Genomic DNA, 5,567 nt, shown 5'->3' with positions numbered 1-5,567 from the left:
AAAAAAAAAAAAAAAAAAAAAAAAAAAAAAAAAGAACTGAGCAGAAAACAAGAGTTGGATGCTCAACTGAGTAAGCCACCCAGGCACCCCAAGAAAAACTACTTTTTAAATAAAAAAGATCCAAGAAGTTTGTCCCATTAAGGTGAAAGCGTAAGTTAGCCAAATAATTTACTACTCTTGTCCACCTGGAGCCACGCAACCATAATAAATTCCCAGGCAATCATAATAAACTCATCTCCACAGATTAAAATGCTTCATAAATGACTAATCTCTAAAGTCTTCTCCTGTTCTAAATGTCAGTAGAATAGGTTCTATTCTCATCATTCAGATATAAAAGTTATAATACAATAGAATTAGCTAGGTCAATCTGTCTTACTAGAGGTAGAAAAAGATTAATGTTTAAATGAATTAAACTAATTCAGCTTTGGTAATTTAGGATTGTCACATTATGAAAAATCTAGTTATATAATGAGGAAGGAGAATACTGTATTAATCACTAAGGATTGCTCATATTCTTTAAGGCTAGTTCCTTTTTATGAAATTAGTCATCAAGTATGATGCAAAAAATTTGTCAATCAGTCCTACTTCCCTCCTGTCAATTCGTCCCTCATCAATTAATCAGTATATAAACTCAACATAACCTTATATTTTCAAATAACCTTTCATAGTCCATTAATAGAAGTTAGAATTATCTTTGAGGTAATTTTTCTTCCTCTACAAGTTAAATAATAGCAGCGTACTGGCACATGAATAAACAGTAGAAAAGAATCCAAAAAGAAACCGCATATATAGACACCTGACTTATGACCAAAGAAGCAGTACAGAAGAAAATGGGTTTTTCGATAAATGATACTAGGTCAACTGCATATTCACAAAAGAAAAAAATGAATGAACCCTGTTTCATACAATATCAAAAATAAATTCAAGCTTTCCAACTATGATTCAAAATCTTGAATGATGAAATAAAGAACTGATAAATTTGACTACATAAAAATTAAAATCTTGGGGCACCTGGGTGGCTCAGTGGGTTAAAGCCTCCGCCTTCGGCTCAGGTCATGATCCCAGGGTCCTGGTATTGAGGCCCACATCGGACTCTCTACTCAGCGGGGAGCCTGCTTCTCCCTCTCTCTCTGCCTGCCTCTCTGCCTACTTGTGATCGATCTCTCTCTCTCTCTCTGTGTCAAATAAATAAATAATCTTAAGAAATAATAAAATAATAAAAAATAAATTAAAAAAAATAAAATCTTAAAAAACTTTAAAAACCCTGTGCATAATACAAAAATGAGAAACTGGGAGAGTATATTTCCAATATTTCACAAATAAAGGGCCAATATCCACAATACACAAAAAATTCTTAGAAATCAATGGTAAGAGATGCATAGAAAAGTGAGCAAAATGAAAAATCATCTACAATCAGTCCACATACAATACAAATAGTATAACCAGTCTAACTCAGAATAGGAGAAATGCAAATTAAACACCACTGAGATACCACATCTCACCTATCAGACTGGCAAAAATGAAAAGTTATGACACATTCCTTTGTGAAGGATGAGGGGCAACAGGCGCTCTTTTAAGTTGCTGGTGAGAACACTGCTGGATGTGGCCTTATGAAGGGTATCCAGCAATGTCTAACAGAACTACATAGGCATTTACTTTGTACCCTGCAACCCACCTCTAGGAATTTCACCTGAAGACATACCTCCAATAATACAAAAATACATATGCTTAAGGTTACTCAATGCATTGACTTTTTATTAACATACAATGTTAATATTTAATGTAATATTTAATGTTAATTTGTTTCAGGGGTATAGGTCTGTGATTCATCAGTCTTACACAATTCACAGCACTCACCATAGCACATACTCTCCCCAATGTCCATTACCCAGGCACCCCATCCCTCCCACTCCCCTCCACTCCAGCAACCCTCAGTCTGTTTCCTAAGATTAAGAGTCTCTTACGGTTTGTCTTCCTCTCTGGTTTTATCTTGTTTCATTTTTCCCTTCCTTCCCCTATGATCCTCTGTCTTGTTTCTCAAATTCCTCATATCAGGGGCGCCTGGGTGGCTCAGTGGTTTGGGCTGCTGCCTTCGGCTCGGGTCATGATCTCAGGGTCCTGGGATCGAGCCCCGCATCGGGCTCCCTGCTCTGCAGGAAGCCTGCTTCCCTCTCTCTCTCTCTCCCTGCCTCTCTGCCTACTGGTGATCTCTGTCTGTCAAATAAATAAATAAAATCTTTAAAAAAAAAAAAATTCCTCATATCAGTGAGATTATATGGTAATTGTCTTTCTCTGATTGACTTATTTTGCTTAGCATAATACCCTCTAGTTCCATCCATGTCCATACAAATGGCAAGATTTCATTTTTTGATGGCTGAGTAGTAGTCCATTGTGTGTGTGTGCGTGTGCGCGTGTGTGTGAATCACATCTTCTTTATCCATTCATCTGTTGATGGACATCTAGGCATCTAGGCTCTTTCCATAGTTTGGCTATTGTGGACATTGCAGCACTGACTTTTAAAAGATTTTATTTATTTATTTATTAGAGAGAGAGAGAGAGCATGAGAGTGAGCGCACAATCAGGGGGTGGGGTAGAGGAGAGGGAGAAGCAGACTCCCTGTTGAGCAGGGAGCCCAACTCAGGACTTGATCCCAGGACCTTGGGATCAACCTGAGCCAAAGGCAGACAATCAACTGAGCCACTCAGGCACCCTTGCAGCATTGTCTTTAACTGCAAAATATTGGAAACACCTTGAATATCCATACACAGTACAGTAGCTCAATAAAACTATAGTACATCCACACAAAGACACATTAAACAAAATAAGAAGGGTGCTTGGGTGGCTTATTGTCTGCACAGGGCTCTCCGCTCAGTGGGAAGCCTGCTTCTCCCTTTCCCTCTGTCTGCTGCTCCATCTGCTTGTGCTCTGTCTCTAATAAATAAAATCTCAAAAAATCAATAAATAAATAAACCCAGAATGAGAAAGACTACTATAAATTGGTATAAAGAGATTTCGGGAATACAGTAAGTGGGGAAAAAAAAAAAGCAAAGCGCAGAAACAGATCTAATTATGGCAACTTCTGTTTAACAAAGGGGAAATAACACAATAAATATACATACATCTGATTGTGCAAAAAGAAACACCTCAAGGAGAAAAACAAAAACCCAGCTAGACTGTTTACCTCCAAGAGATGGCTGGGGACAGAGTAAGAATGTGGGAAGAGAGGGGCGCTCCTCTGAACACATCTTCTCCCTAATTCTGACATGTGGAATGGAACCTTGGTAGTGTTTCACATGCTCGCAGTTAATTAATTAATGAATTAAACAAGGATACGGGAAAACCTAAAGTGGAACACCATTGGAACAAATGGACACCACTGCATTTCAAATAAATAAAACAGTGGGTTAAGCCTCTGCCTTTGGCTCAGGTCATGATCGCAGGGTCCTAGGATGGAGCCCCACACTGGGCTCTCTGCTCAGCAGGGGGCCTGCTTCCCGCCCCACCCCCGTCAAATAAGTAAATAAAATCTTTAAAAAATAAAAAAATAGGGGCGCCTGGGTGGCTCAGTAGGTTAAGCTGCTGCCTTCCGCTCAGGTCATGATCCCAGTGTCCTGGGATTGGGCCCTGCATAGGGCTCCCTGCTCAGCGGGGAGCCTGCTTCCCCCTCTCTTTCTCTGCCTGCCTCTCTGCCTACTTGTGATCTCTGTCTGTCAAATAAATAAATAAAATCTTAAAAAAAAAAAAAAAAAGGCTCAAAAAAAAAAAAAGGCAATTCTGACCCATGCTACAGTGTAGATGAACTCTGGGAACATTATGCTAAATGAAATAAGCCAATGGCAAAAAGACAAATACCATGTGATTCCACTCCTGAGGTATTTACGTTGTCAGATTCACAGAGACAGACAAAAGTAGTTGCCAGGGACTTGGGAGGAGGAATGCGGAGCTGTGGTTTAATGGGGATGGAGTTTCAGTTTTGCAAGATGGAAGTTTTTGGAAATGAATGGTGCTACTGGGTTGCTTAATGTGAATGTACTTACTGCTACTGAACTGTACACTTAAAAATGGTCAAGAAGATAAATGTTATGTGTATTTTACCACACACACACACATACACACACACATAAAGCTGAAAAAAAAAGTTAACACAGTAACAAAACAGGCAACTGATTTGAACAGGAACTTCACAAAAAACATCTCTAACTGTCCACTAAACATATAAAAGTAAGATATCAAAAGATGCTTAATTCCATTGATAATGCAAATGCAAATTAAAGCCACTTCAGACCACTCCTTGACCACTTCAGCCCCTCCTTGATCTGGGTGGTGGCTACAGAGCGTGTTCACTTTGTGGTGATTAACTAAGCTGAACACAGATGCTGTGTGAACTGTTCTGTATGTATACCTCATCAAGAGTTAAAAACAGGGGCGCCTAGCTCAGTCAGAAGAACACGCAACTCTTGAACTCAGTTGGTGTCATGAGTTTCAGCCCCATGTTGGGTGTAGAGATTACTAAAAATAAATAAACTTGAAAAAGTTTAAGACGAAACAAAACAAACAAAAAAAAACCTCTGCTTCTTTTACACAAAGCTACTTGCAGGCTACCATTCCATATTTCAAGTTTTGTTACACAGTTCTGCAAATACATGTGCACTTCCACACATAAACAGTAGTTCAAAACTTAAACAGTTCAAAAAAATTGTGAAATTGATGAAGGGAAGAGATTTTTAACTTACTTCTTAATAACAGATGCAAAATGCAAAGCCTTTGGTAAAAACCTTCTAGATACAGGAGCAGCTGGCTGGTTCAGTTGGTAGAGCATCCAACTCATGACCTCAGGGTTGTGAGTTCAAGACCCACGCTGGGTATAGGGATTACTTAATAAAAATAATAAAATTGCTTCACAGGCTCAAGTGTGAAAGATGGCGGTGGCTGGAGCTGGCCGTCTGAAACGGACAGTGTCAACCCTACTGCTGCAGAGCCCAAGTCCACCTGCCGGGGAACTGCCAGCTCCGGCCAGGATCTATCATAAGGTTGTTGATCATTATGAAAATCCTAGAAATGTGGGGTCCCTTCACATCAAAAAATGTTGGAACTGGATTGGTGGGGGCTCCAGCATGTGGTGGTGATGTAATGAAATTGCAGATTCAAGTGGATGAGAAGGTAAAGATTGTGGACTCCAGGCTTAAAACATTTAGCTGTGGTCTGCTATTGCTTCTAGCTCGTTAGCCACAGATTGAGTAAAAGGGAAGATGGCAGAGGAAGCCTAGACCATCAAGAACATGGACATCACCAAAGACCTTTGCCTTCCCCCCGTGAAACTGCACTGCTCCATGCTGGCCGAAGATGCATTCAAGGCTACCCTAGCGGATTACAAACTTAAAGATTTAATTAATTTATTTATTTGACATAGAGATCACAAGTAGGCAGAGAGGCAGGCAGAGAGAGAGTAGGAAGCAGGCTCCCCACTGAGCAGAGAACCCAATGTGGGGCTCAATCCCAGGACTCTGGGATCATGACCTGAGCCAAAGGCAGAGGCTTTAACCCACTGAGCCACCCAGACGCCCCTC

General features: G+C 40.1%; 1 pseudogene; it reads left to right on the top strand.

Annotated features, from left to right (window-relative positions):
- The first annotated feature begins 4,919 nt into the window (after positions 1-4,919).
- On the top strand, positions 4,920-5,384 carry LOC132008879 (iron-sulfur cluster assembly enzyme ISCU-like; annotated as a pseudogene).
- The last annotated feature ends 183 nt before the right edge of the window (positions 5,385-5,567 follow it).

The sequence above is a fragment of the Mustela nigripes genome, unplaced genomic scaffold, assembly GCF_022355385.1.
Source record: "Mustela nigripes isolate SB6536 unplaced genomic scaffold, MUSNIG.SB6536 HiC_scaffold_1833, whole genome shotgun sequence".
In the NCBI taxonomy this organism is placed as follows: domain Eukaryota; kingdom Metazoa; phylum Chordata; class Mammalia; order Carnivora; family Mustelidae; genus Mustela; species Mustela nigripes.
This window is presented reverse-complemented; position numbering and strand designations above follow the sequence as displayed.